Source organism: Microcaecilia unicolor, chromosome 1 (assembly GCF_901765095.1).
Source record: "Microcaecilia unicolor chromosome 1, aMicUni1.1, whole genome shotgun sequence".
In the NCBI taxonomy this organism is placed as follows: Eukaryota; Metazoa; Chordata; class Amphibia; order Gymnophiona; family Siphonopidae; genus Microcaecilia; species Microcaecilia unicolor.
The window spans coordinates 12,142,558-12,155,912 of NC_044031.1; the positions used below are offsets into that span (position 1 = coordinate 12,142,558).

General features: G+C 44.3%; 1 protein-coding gene and 1 pseudogene across 1 annotated transcript in view; both read left to right on the top strand.

Annotated features, from left to right (window-relative positions):
* Positions 1-13,355, top strand: part of LOC115475352 (zinc finger protein 84-like) — a 232,508-nt gene that overhangs the window by 89,592 nt on the left and 129,561 nt on the right. The window lies entirely within an intron of this gene.
* Positions 1-13,355, top strand: part of LOC115459984 — a 40,284-nt pseudogene that overhangs the window by 12,136 nt on the left and 14,793 nt on the right.

Below are 13,355 nucleotides of genomic sequence, written 5' to 3' on the forward strand. Positions count from 1 at the left end.
GTATCCATTCTCTATGATGCACTACTCACAGAGCTACTTAGCAAAAAGCCTCATGCTCGCTCCCAGCTGTGTACATCGTGTCTAGTACCTGTGTCTTGTTCCCATCTCTTTGTGTATTTCAGTATGGGTGTTCTATGTGCTAATAATGCTGCTATATTCGGGTTATACATCCCTTTGCTACTCCCTCCCATTGCCCGTTCCAGCTCTGTTTCCTCACCCTGTAACTCTGCCTTCGCTTTCGAAGAATGTAATTTCTAATTCTTGAGTAGTAAATTAAATGATGCGGTTTGAAGGTCGTATTCCTCCTGTAGCTCATCATAGGGATGTACTACTCCCTCTTCCCATATTTGTCCTAGCTGTTTAAGCCCTCTCTTTCCCATTGTTTATACACTGTGTCCCCCTCTTCCCATTCAAAGCCCGGCGCTCCCCTAATGTGCATCTTTTGGAAATATGTTCTATTTGGGCAAAACTGCTGACGTATCGTGCTCCAAGACAGGAGTGGTAATCGAATTGCTATTGGTAGGAGTGCCGCCATTGCTCTGATTCGCGTTCTGATAACCACTTTTTTATGTGTATGCACGCCTATATCAGAGTTGTGCATGGCAGTTCACTGGTGAGGTGGCACTGCTTGGGTCTTGAACTCATTATCTTCTGGTAACACAGCATTGCTTCTTTCATCAGTACTATGACAGGTATTGGCACTTCAAAAGTTGAAAAATCAAGAGGGTCTTTGATGATTGTTCGAAGTTGGTATGGGCTTTGAGGAATCATCATATTGTTGAGCAGAGCATCTTGCATTGCTCCAGTAGCCTCGGCATTGAGAAGTTATCATGTTGAGCAGTGCATCCTGCATGACTCCAGTAGGCTCATGTCGACGACATGGCGATTATTGTAGGAGGAACCAGATTCTGAACCTCGGGCGTTAGAGCAGAAGGGGAACAGAATCAGTAAGTGGCACTGCCACTTTAAAAGCTGAACTCCAAAAATCTTTGATGTTTGCTCAAGTCAGTATTGACATCAAGGTGGAGCGGCTAGTCTGCTGGGTCCCTGCAGCACCGTCAGAGCCCACAGAAGCATCCAATTCTCATTGAAATTTGGCCATCTGTATTGTATACAATGTATTTATTTGTTTTTTAATGTAGAAAAATGAGCACAAAATACAGAGTTTAAAATTGCTGTTTCTACAAGCTATAATAATTTTTAAAGCTGTTTTAGACGATACTCAATTGTGATTTCATGATATTCATATCTACAGATGGGAAGCTTTCAAATAAAAAAAGCTGTCCAGTAAGAAACAAAAAACCAAAAACCTTTTGCCGTCCACCTTTTAAGGCACTGTCTATCCAGTTGAAACAGCTTTACTACTACTACTTATCACTTCTGTAGCACAAGGCATACGCAGCGCTGTACACCATACACAAAAAGACAGTCCCTGCTCAAAGAGCTCACAATCTAAATAAGTCAGGTAACAGACAGAACAACTATAGGCTTGTTTCAGATGGAACAACAATTAAAAAATGACAATGTGGAGCAGAGGAGCTCCTAGGTTTGCTTGCTTTGTTTTGAGTGTATGGCAACGACGGCTGCGTGGGGGAGTGGAAACAGAGATTAACCAAATGGGCTTCCTTGCTTACAGTGGACTAGATTGGATGACTTCCACTCCTGTCTATTAAACGTCTGTGCAGCATCTCATAGGTTTGCTTGCTTTGTTTTGAGTGAAGAGGATGACGGCTGCGCTGGGAAGGGGAAACGCAAATTGTCCTACTTGGCTTCCTTGCTTAGATAGGCTCACTTCCACTCCTGTTTATTTAACCTCCTTGTTCTACACAGATGCACTTTAAGGAGGTAGAAAATCCCAGAAACACCTGACCCAAGGAGCGTGCATGACCCATTATGTGACCTGAACTTATCATCCTATCAAGTATGTTGTTTTGGGTGTACCAAGATGGCGGTGGCTGCATTTGAGAGAATGAAAACTTCCTTGGATAAAGTGGCTTCAGCCTTTTCACATCACCATCTCCTTGACCACACCAGGGGAGGAGCTCTGAACATGCTCTGTCCGTTCCATCTCCCTGACCACACCAGGGGAGAGCTCTGAACTTGCTTTGTCTTGTCTGTTCTTTCTTGGTCTAGACAGTGTCTGCAAGAGCTGCAAAGAGGGAAAAAAAGACTGAGAACAAAAGCAAAAGCTTTCTGTCTCTGGGGTCTGGAAATCACTGCAAGACCCAGTCTCAGATCTGCAATTTATCTGAGACCTGAATCGCTCAACCTCCTCCTGTTTTATTCATCTGGCCAGAAAAAGGGAAATCTCCAGGTGCAGAGTTCAGAGGGAAACAGGGATGTCTGCCCTGGTTCCTGATCAGGTAAAGGGGAAATGGGTTACCTTTCTGATTTTTTGCAACTACATTCAAAGTGATTACATATATTCAAGTATTTATTTTGTACCAGGGGCAATGGAGGGTTAAGTGGTTTGCCCAGAGTCACATGGAGCTGCAGTGGAATTGAACTCAACTTCCCAGCATCAAAGTCCACTGCACTAACCACTAGGCAACTCCCCACTCTGTGAAAAATTAGTCTCTCTCCTTGCACACTGAGTTCCAACACTAACAGGAAAATATTTCTGTACAGTTTTTCTGCTTTCTCTTCTCTCTCCTTATTTGTCTGTGTTGAGTGAAGCAGTAGGTCTAGTTTATGTTTATTAAAACAATATTCTGCTTAGCTAAACAAAAGATCAAAGCTGTTTACAGCCAGCCCCAGGGTCCTTCCCTCTGTTGCCATGTGGGAAGGAGGCAGCAGAGGGAAAGCTTCAGGCCAGCTGGAGAGAGCAAGACTGCCCACCCTACCTGCCAATGCTGCCTAGGAGGGGGGGTGGGGACTGTGGGAGGTAGGAAGGCATGTGGGACCCCTGGGGGGGGGGGGGGGGGGAACAGGGGATGAAAACTGCAAATGGATGGAAGCCGAGGGGAAGATTCTGCATATGGATGGAAGGGAAGTGAAGTGGGGGATCCACAAGGAGAAAAGAAAGAGGAGAGGGGGAAATGGACATGGAAGAGAGGGAGTGGGAAAGCAAATGAAAGGAAGAGATGGGAGAGGAGACTATTCCGCACATGGATAGAAGTGTGTGTGTGTGAGTGAGTGTGAAGAGAAGGCAGAGGGGAAAATGTAGGAAAGTGTTGCCAGATAGGGACAGACTGAAGGTCCATCATGCCCAGTATCCTATTTTCCAACAGTGGCCAAACCAGTTTACAAGTACCTGGCAAGATCCCAAAACAGTAAAATAGATTTTATGTGGTTATCCTAGAAATAAGCAGTGGATTTTCCCTAAGTGCATCTTAATAATGACTTGGACTTTTTTCTTTTAGGAAGTTAGCCAAACCTTTTTTAGAACCTTGCTAAGCTAACTGCTTTTACCACATTTTCTTTCAATGAATTCCAGAGTTTAATTACACATTGAGTTAGAAGTATTTTCTCTTTTCCGATTTGTTTTAAATTTACTACTTAATAGTTTCATTGTGGGTCCCCTAGTTGTAGTATTTCCAGAAAGAGTAAACAAGCGATTCACGTCCACCCGTTCCATTCCACTCATTATTTTATTGACCTCTGCATTATCTCCCCTCAGCGCCTCTTCTCCAAGCTGAAGAGCCTTAGCCGCTTTAGCCTTTCCTCATAGGGGAGTCGTGTGGGGGACGTTAAGCAGGTGGATCCTTTGGTCAAAGGGATTTGGCATCCTCCACGGTCCTTTCTTATGAACAAGGATCTTAGGGGGGCACAAAGAGCCATGCGGTCATAGAAGAGATGGTGTTGTTGGTACGCTGGGCAGAAGTTCATCTTCAGGATCTCTCTGCTGTACCGTGGCCGCATGGATAATCTAAGAGCAGACTTTCTGAGCAGGCACACTCTAGATCCTGGCGAGTGGTCTCTTTGTTGTTCGGTTTTCGATCGCATTCTGTCAAGATGGGGTCTGCCTCAGGTGGATCTCATGGCGACCGCCAAAAGTGCTCAGGTTCTGGTTACTTCAGTTGTTGGAGTGATCCTCATTCCAAGGGGAATTCAAGCATGCGTGGGATAAACATAAAGGAATCCTGTGCAGAAGGAATGGATCCTCAGAAGCTTAGCCGAGATTGGGAGGTGGGGCTGATGTTTGGGTGGTGGGGCTAGTTCTGGGCAAGACTTCTACGGTCTGTGTCCTGAAAATGGCAGATACAAATCAAGGTAAGGTATACACAAGAAGTAGCACATATGAGTTTATCTTGTTGGGCAGACTAGATGGACCGTTAAGGTCTTTTTCTGCCGTCATCTACTATGTTACTATGTCACATTTCTGTTATCTTTTTCGTTGCCTTTCTCTGTAAATTTTCTAATTCCGCTGTATCTTTTTTGAGATGCGGTGACCAGAATTGCACACAGTATTTGAGGTGCTGTTGTACTGTGGAGTGATACAAAGGCATTATAACATTCTTATTTTCATTTTCCATTCCTTTCCTAATAAATACCTAACATTCTATTTGCTTCTCAACATTAGATACGCTCTTATCAAAGCATTGCTTATTAGAATCTACATTCTCCAGTTTATTAACCACCACTTGAGAAAAACTGCAGTCTGAGAAACAGTGGACTTGAACATACTCTCCATACGCTGACTTGAATCCCACAAATCTCTTAACGTCATTTCCTGCTGGTCCTGATTAGCTGTTGGCAACTTGACAAAAGTTAATAATGAAACTGCTTCTTCCAACTGAACCTCCAGCCTGAGGAAGGGCACCACCTGGGAAGCCCCTATCTGACAGGAAAAGGGAGGGAGAGGTGGGATCTGCTCTAGTGAGCTCAAAGAAGCTCCAAGGAGAGAGAATACCTGATTAATTGATGGTCCAGAAGAAATCAAGTGTTTGTCCATAGGACCCAGGACACTTGGAGTCGCTGTCTTTGGCTTCACTTTACGCTTCCCCTTTGAGAATTATAGTATAGAGTCAAAACTCCCAAGGCAGGGTGTGCACCTTACGGCACGCCCCTTTTGCCATGCCCTGCGACCTCACACCTGTGGCGCAAATCTTTTCAAGGCAACAGGACCCTCGATATCTGCGGTGTCCAATAGGGTGCCTGTTGGAATCGGCACCGATTCTCCCTCACAGGAGGGCTCCTCCCTCTGCAAGTTGACAACGGCAGAGGGCAGCTCCACCTCACACTATTGCCTCAGGCAAGCCACCACCCCCTAATTAAAGTTTGAAAAACCCTTTGCACTTAGAAATAAAAAAACTCTGAATGTTGATCACCTGATTCTCATAACGTGATGTCTATTTTGGTGGCCCTTTACTAGGTGAAAAAATCTCAGCACCAATACAAACCCTCAAAATGACACAGTGATAGTGATTTAGGACAAATTACTACTCTAACTGATGAAAGCTTATTCCGTTGTGACAGTTCCTCTGTGTACTATGCTGCACACACCGTCCTGTTGCTAAATATAACTGAGATAAAATAACAATTTACAATGACAGCGTGGATACAGCGCTGATTGTTCACTTTGTTTTCTGTGTACCAATATGGTGCTGTTGGGCTAAACCGGCTTCAGCTTTGTGACGTCATGCCGTCTCCTGTTCTTTCGCCAACCTTAGCTACACTAACCCACCAGCCTCTTTATCTCCCACTGTTCAGTTGTTGCTGCCTCCTCCTTCCAACTGCTACATCAGTCAACATGAGAGATTTCCAGTGTAAGGACCAGGATGTCTGTTCAAAATATTGGAGATTTAAGAGGACAGAACTCGTACTATATACTTCATACTATAATGTAGGAGCTCTGATCTTACTGACTGAGGTCATATAACAAAGTCTGTTACACAAACATAGTAGATGACGGCGAATAAAGACCTGCACGGTCCATCCAGTCTACTCAACAAGGTAAACATTATAATGAAACTGTGACTGATGGTGTCTTGTCTGTTGTTCCAGGCCTTGTTCAAGGATGTCGCTGCTTATTTCATGGAAGTGGACTGGGACCTTCTGGGAGAATGGCAGAAGGAGCTGTACAAGAAGGTCATCAAGGAGATTCATGACATCCTCATCTCACGAGGTAAATATGTCTTTTTTATCATCTACCACAGGCACATTAATGGAATGGGTGCTGTTATTTATCAGAGCTGGAAAAATCCCAGGTACCAGGTCCCGTGGGCTTCTGAAATTGAGACCTGGCTTCTGTTGCAAAAGATAAAATGTTTACCTTAAACTGGAGGCTTCATACAAGACCAGCTGCAGTCTGTCTCCCTTTTCTGTACAACAACATTTTGACCCTTCTTCCTGAGAACTGCAACTTCTGTGTAAGAATATAAACCAGGTTTCAGTGGACGTAAATCCTTACACCCAAAATTGGTCGCAGATCCCGCGCAAAACACTATTCTATCAACAGCACCTGACTCTGAAAACTGTTTATAGAATAGTGTTTAGCTCCAATTTTTATCAGCGTCATTTTTTGGCTCCATACACACACACACTTTCATGCACTGCTTGTTCACAAAGGAAACAGATGGAACCTCCCCAGGGCTTCTACATACAAATTTAAATGCTGTTTTCCTGCTTACTTACAGGTTATTCAATTGTTAATCCTGATGTTATATTCAAGATTAAGAACGAAGACGAGAAATATTTCACTCAACATTTTGAGTGGGAGGAAAAAGAAAACCCAGATGGTCTCATGAAGAGTAAGTAAATGTTTTGGATTTGAAGGGCTCTGAATTTTCAGATCAAAGTCTCCAGCCATTTAGAACTTAAAGTCCATTTCCTAATTTAGTATTATTGTATCTTTGATGACTCCTTCTAATGTATTTTCTTTAACAGACCTTCCAGTTGTAACGTCTGTGATCTCACTCGGTGTTAAACAAGAGGAAGATCTCCCCTTGATGGATCCTCCTAAATCAGAGACGTCTGAACAGACTCACCCTCCTGTAACAAGTTAGTATAAAATTCCTCCTGCACATCTTAATAAAGTCAGCCGGGATTATCTAGGAATTCAGAGCTGGTGGGATAAGAAGCCATTATCCTCTTAAAGCAGATACTTCCGGGTGTGTGATTGAGCAGCATTGCTATTACTACTAGTACTACTACGTATCATTTCTATAGGGTTACTAGACGTACACAGCACTGTACACTTGAGCATGAAGAGACAGTCCCTGCTCATCAGAGCTGACAGTCTATTCAAGACAGACCAATTAGAGATTAGGGAGTTAACATTTATTGTCGAAAGGATAATTGTAGAACAGAAGAGAATGGAGTCGCACCATGGAGCGATACAAAGGCATTATACGTCCTCACTGTTGTTTTCCATTCCTTTCCTAATAATACCTAATATTCTATTTGCTTTCTTAGCCGCCACAGAACAATGAGCAGAAGGTTTCAACGTATCATCAACAACGACTCTGAGATCCCTTTCTTGGTCGTGACTCCTAACGTGGAACCTTGCATGACATAGCTATATTTCGGGTTCCTCTTTCCCACATGCATCACTTTGCACTTGCTCACATTAAACGTCATCTGCCATTTAGACACCCAGTCTCCCAGTCTTGTAAGGTCCTCTTGTAATTTTTCACAATCCTCTCGAGATTTAACAACTTTGAATAACTTTGTGTTGTCAGCAAATTTAGTTACCTCACTAATTACTCCCATCTCTAGATCATTTATAAATATGTTAAACAGCAGCGGTCCCCATTTCACAGGCAATCTAAGACAGCTCGACTCCTGAGCCGTAAACTGTGTTTGGTGGCCCAGAAAAGCATCTTACAATACTGGACTGTATCGGAGGCGCCAGCCTACTAGCACTGGGGAAATCAAGTGCATTTGCTGGCTACTTGGGAGGCTAGGGGGGGCTAAGGGATCCCCGAAGTGTTTTGCACGTTTTACTCAGATTTGGGGCCCTTATTTACAGACACTGAGTTCAAAGGGGCGAAGCTTGCTTCTGAATAAGGGGTAGGATGACATTGTCAGGAGCCCCGAGAGCGTCCATGCGATATATATGGCTCCACTAGGGGAGGAGGGGGGGTACCCTAGGACTATCAGAGTCCAAGTCCTAGGGCACGCGAGGGAGGGAGAGGGTAATGGGAGGGGAAAGGGGTAAGGATGTGGGGATGGAGGGGAGGGGGGGGTGAAAAGGTGAAAACAAAAAATGACAACGGACTCAATCACTGGCTTTTTGTTATGTATGTTATGATGTTGCTATGTTATTTAGGCCAGATGTGGAATGTATCGATTGTCATCAATAAAAATGTTGAATAATAAAAAGCAGCGGTCCCAACACAGACCCCTGGAGAACCCACTATCTACCCTTCTCCATTGCGAATACTGACCATTTAACCCTACTCTCTGTTTTCTATCCTTTAACCAGTTTTTAATCCACAATAGGACACTTCCTCCTATCCCATGACTCTCCATTTTCCTCTGGAGTCTTTCTTGAGACTACTTCGTCAAACGCGTTTTGAAAATCCAAATACACAATATCAACCGGCTCGTCTTTATCCACATGTTTGTTCACCCCTTCAAAGAAATGTAATAGATTGGTGAGGCAAGATTTCCCTTCACTAAATCCATGTTGGCTTTGTCTCATTAATCCATGCTTTTGAATATGCTTGTAATTTTGTCCTTTATAATAGTTTCTACCATTTTGCCTGGTACCGACGTTAGGCTCACTGGTCTATAATTTCCCAGATCTCCTCTGGAACCTTTTTTAAATATCGGCGTTACATGGGCTACCCTCCAATCTTCTGGTACCACACTCAAGTTTAAAGATAAATTACATATTACTAACAATAGTTCCACCTGTTCATTTTTCAATTCTATCAGTGCTCTGGGATGAATACCATCCGGTCCAGGAGCTTTGCTACTTTTCAGTTTGTCAATTTGCCCATTACATTCTCCAGGTTTTAGAGATTTAATTCAGTTTCTCCAACTCGTCAGCTTTGAATACCATTTCTGGCATGGGTAACTCTCCCAAATCTTCCTCGGTGTAGACCGAAGCAAAGAATTCATTTAATCTCTCCACTATGGATTTGTCTCCCTGATCGCCCCTTTTACCCCTCGGTCATCTAGAGGTCCAACTGATTCTTTTGCCGGCTTCTTGCTTTTAATATACCTAAAAAACATTTTAGCATGTGTTTTTGCCTCCAACGCAATCTTTTTTCAAAGTCCCTCTTTGCCTTCCTTATCAGCGCTTTGCATTTGACTTGACATTCCTTATGCTGTTTTCTTATTATTTTCAGTCGGTTCCTCCTTCCATTTTCTGAAGGATTTTCTTTTAGCTCTAATAGCTTCCTTCACCTCACTATTTAACCATGCTGGCTGTCGTTTGGTCTTCCGTCCTCCATTTTTAAAACGCAGAATATATTTGACCTGGGCTTCCAGGATGGTATTTATTTTTGAACAGCATCCACGTCTGATGTAAATTTTTGACCCTCGCAGCCGCTCCTCTAAGTTTTTTTTTCACTCTTCTCATTTTCTATAGTCTCCCTTTTGAAAGTTAAACGCTAACGTTTTGGATTTCCTGTTTACTTACTCCATAGCTAATATCAAATCTGATCATATTATGATCACTGTTATCAAGTGGCCCCATCACCATTACCCCCGCACCAGATCATGCGCTTCACTAAGGACTAGGGCTAGAATTTTTCCTCCTCTTGTCGGCTCCTGTACCAGCTGCTCCATAAAGCAGTCCTTGATTTCGTCAAGGAATTTTACCTCCATAGCATGCCCAGATGTTACATTTGCCCAGTCAAGATTGGGGTAATTGAAATCACCCAAAGTTTTGTGTTGCCCCTTGTTAGCTTCCCTAATTTCCGATTACATTTCTACATCCGTCTGTTCATCCTGGCCAGGCAGACGGTAGTACACTCCTATCGCTATCCTTTTCCCCTTTACACATGGAATTTCAATCCATAGGGATTCCAAAATGTATTTGATTCAAGGCCCTCCTTAACATACAGTGCTACCTCTCCACCAATTCAATCCACCCTATTGCTATGATATAATTTGTACCCTGGTATGACAGTGTCCCACTGTTTATCCTCCTTCAACCAGGTCTCAGAGATTCCTCTTACATCTAATTTTTCATTTAGTGCAATATATTCTAACTCTCCCATCTTATTTCTTAGGCTTCTGGCATTCGCATATAAACATTTCAAATTATGTTTGTTGTTCCTATTTACATCATGCTCAGTACTTGACAGTATTAATTTGCAATCTTTTGTCAGATTTTTATTTTTATTTATTTAGGACACCTGATCTACTATGGCCTTTTTGGCAACCTCACTATCGGGATCCCTATCTTCCTTGTTTTGGTGATATCTTTGAAAGATACCTTATCCCGAACCATGCGCTTTTGAGCGACTGTCGGCCTTCCCCCAGTTTGCAGTTTAAAAGCTGCTCTATCTCTTTTTTAAATGCCGATGCCACCAGCCTGGACCCACCCTGGTTAAAGTGGAGCCCATCCTTTCGGAATAGGCTCCCCCTTCCCCAGAATGTTGCCCAGTTCCTAACAAATTTAAAAACCCTCCTCCCTGCACCATCGTCTCATCCACACATTGAGACTCCAGAGCTCTGTCTGTCTCTTGGGCCCTGAGCGTGGAACGTGTAGCACTTCAGAAAATGCTACCCTAGGATTCTGGATTTGAGCTTTCTACCTAAGAGCCTAAATTTGGCTTCCAGAACCTCTCTCCCACATTTTCCTATGTCATTGGTACCCACATGTACCAAGACAGCCGCTCCTCCCCAGCACTATCTAAAATCCTATCTAGGTGACGCGTGAGATCCGTCACCTTTCGCACTAGGCAGGCAAGTGACCAAGTGATCCTCACGTCCACCAGCCATCCAGTTATCTACATGCCTAATAATCGAATCACCACCAAAACCTGTGATGACAGACATTTCCATTATATTTATGCAGTAGCAGTGTGTATAACAGAGCTGTTTGTAGCTGTTGAGAAAGGAGTTGCTCACCACAGCATGAAAATATCGGGGTATTTCTAGAATACATTTTTGATGATGATCAGTACAGCAGAACCCTTCTTTTTTTTTTTTTAATTCTGTATCAGTGGAGGTTCCTGTGACTAATTCTTTGGTAACTTAAAAAAAAAAAAAGATTTTTGCTTTCTTTTTCTTATAATAGATTTCTACAATGTCAGGCCTGACATTTTAATCCAATTTGAGCAAAAAGGATTCAGAACTGAGCCTCGGGGATCTGAGGAAAGAGGAAATCTGACCACAACAGGCAGATGTGAGGAAGTGCCTGAAGCATGTGATGAAGCTACGATTAAGCTAGTAATGAGGTGATACAAACTTTTCCTATAAGAAAGATGCCTTCTTTGGACCAGGGATAGTGAGGTGGTGTATAATCACAGCCTCTGACTTCTAACTCTTGTTATGTAGATAATGTGTTTTGTTCTATTTTCATATTTTTACTTTTCTCATTTCATTTGTTTCTCTTTTTTTTTTTCTTTTTCATTTCTTCTTTCTCTTATTCTCCTCACCCTTATCCCATGTCGCTCTGTCTCATCTCTTCATCTTTAGTATCTATTGTCTCTCATCCTTTGTTAATGTTTATAATCTTGCCTATCTCTCACTCTTTCTGACCTCTCTGTATCCACTTTGCAATCTGTTTCCTGCAGAATTTACTCTGTTTCATTCAATTTCCTCTGTAACATATAGCACTAACACCCTCCAGTTTAATCCACTTGTCATGATGATATAATTTCTACCCTTATATGCATATTCTCCGAGGACAAGCACGCTGCTTGTTCTCACGACTGGGTGACATCCACGGCAGCCCCCCCGAACGGAAACGGAAATCTTCCTAGCAACAAAGCTTGCTAGAGCCTTCGAGAGAGCGCGGCCATCTTCCCGTCCGTTGTGCGAGGGTCCTGACAGTTCTTTTCTTTCCGCAGTAAGGGAGAGACTGCTTGCGGTCTCTTTCCGTGTGCCCTTGAAAAGAGCCTTCATTTCGCGGTCTTTATTCCTCTTTTTGCTTTCGTTTTGTGCTCTGTGGAGCTGTTTCTTTTAAAAATAAAAAAAATCCTTATTTAGGATTTTCCCTCTTAATTCCTTTTGTTCCCGTCGCGGCCTTCTTAGGCCGCACGTACGTTTCTTCTTTTTGTGCCCTTCTTTTTGGCAGCATCGAGAACTTTGACTTCGCTGCCGCTATTTTTCTGTCCATGTCATCAAGGATTCCCAGCGGCTTCAAGAAGTGCGGTCGATGCAACCGGGCAATCTCAGGTACCGATCCCCACTCGTGGTGTATCCAGTGCCTTGGGCCCACCATCGCCCAGACGCTTGTAAGTTGTGTCTTAGCCTTAAAAAGTGGACACAGGCGTCGAGACTAGCTCAGCAGGACCGTCTGTTTGGAGCTTTGCCCGGGACTTTGACATCGATGTCGGCACCGGAGATGGCATCGACATCGGGAGCGCAGGTAATGGCTGTCCGGAGACCACCACACGCTGGGGGAGCAGTGAGCCATCGAGTGGGTCTCCACCTGCCTCGATGGCTCTTGCTGTGCAGGCCCACCGGGACCGACCACTTTCGGACCCGACCCCGAGGAGGCGTGTGGATTCCATGTCCTCCTCGTCAGTACCGAGGAGTACCGATGATGTGCATCGAACGAAGGCTAAGAAGCATCGCCATCGGTTTCCTTCTAGACACAGACTGGGAGCTCCGGGGCGTTGACGCGTTGACGGGGGACCGCTCACCGTCCATTCAAGAAGTGTCAGTGCGTCGGTCTTCGGACAGCCCGGTACCACCTTCTCACCCTTTGCAGATTCTGCCTCCTACTCCTGCAATGGGCCCACAGCCTTTCCCAGCAGAGACTCTGGACGAGCACATCTGAGCCATTCTCCCAGGTCTCCTGGAAGGGCTGCTGCATCAGTCTGTTCCTGTACCGGGGGTGCTTGCGCCCTCGGTACCGTTGATAGAAGCGGCGGCTGACTCTGTGCCTGTGGTGTGGTATTGGCGTCGGCTGCCACCCAGGTCGACTCCCCGTCGACATTGCCGGAGGGAGCTTCATCGCCGCCTGCATGGGAGTCGACTTCTCAACATCGTCATCGAGGACATGGTTCCTCGGCGTCGAGACGGGCCCGGTTTCGGACAGCAGTCAGAGAGCTCTTGTCAAATACCGAGGAGGATGCCTTGTGGGAGGAAGAGGAGAATCCCAGATATTTCTCTTCTGAGGAGTCTTGTGGTCTTCCCTCTGATCCTACTCCTTCCCCAGAAAGAAAGCTTTCTCCCCCGGAGAATCTTTCTTTCTCTTCATTTGTCCGGGAAATGTAGGGCAGGTTGCATCTTTCCTCCCTTTTGTTTTTACCGCGGTGATGTGTGCATCCAAGCTCCTCCGC